This window comes from Mus caroli, chromosome 8, assembly GCF_900094665.2.
Source record: "Mus caroli chromosome 8, CAROLI_EIJ_v1.1, whole genome shotgun sequence".
Lineage (NCBI taxonomy): Eukaryota > Metazoa > Chordata > Mammalia > Rodentia > Muridae > Mus > Mus caroli.
Genome location: NC_034577.1, coordinates 87,775,245 through 87,775,998, shown reverse-complemented (window position 1 = coordinate 87,775,998; position 754 = coordinate 87,775,245). Strand labels below are relative to the sequence as shown.

At 42.4% G+C, this 754-nt stretch overlaps 1 pseudogene; it reads left to right on the top strand.

The window, feature by feature from the left end:
• The first annotated feature begins 308 nt into the window (after positions 1-308).
• LOC115031815 lies at positions 309-456 on the top strand (annotated as a pseudogene).
• Positions 457-754: the final 298 nt, after the last annotated feature.

The window sequence follows — 754 nt, the reverse complement described above, 5'->3', positions numbered from 1 at the left end:
TGGGTAGGGAAGTGGGGGGCGCTATGGGGGACTTTTGGGATAGCATTGGAAATGTAATTGAGGAAAATATGTAATAAAAATATTAAAAATCAAAAAAAAGAAACAAAATAAAGAAGCAAATGAATATAAATTAATGAAATAAAATTCTCATGACTATAATAAAGTTCACTAAAACATAAAAGGGAAGCTGAGAGGCAGTAGCAAAATGACATACCAGGTGACCAAGATAGCCTAAAAAGTAGAGGGTCTCAGCAATTTTTAAATTGTACAACCTATAAATTTGATTCCTACTAAAACCTCTGTTCGAGCCTGCCTCTAGAATCATTGCAGGTGTGGCTGCTGTGTCACATGTGGGTCAGTAGGTGGCAGAGAGGAGAGAGGCTATGTCTATGCTATGTCAGAGGCTATGTCAGTGTTCTGACCTATGAACATTTGAATGATTAGTAGCCTAACAGTCCCAGAGAAGGGCAAGCCTGAGATAATCACCAGTCTAGTGCCATGCAGGCCTTGTGGGAGGAGGCAGACCATGCCTGAGATGATTCCTGTCCAGTGCCATAATGCATGACTAGGGCATAGCACTCCTGAGAACATTCCTGAGATGACACTCAGAGACCCTGGACATCACTAAGAGGAACAAGTAAACGGTGGAGAAATGGAAGAGAAAGAGACACAGAAGGATGTGGGCATAAGGATGTGGGCACAATGAAAAGAGGCAAAACTAAAACCTCGGGGGTAGTGAGGAACAGCCTGATGC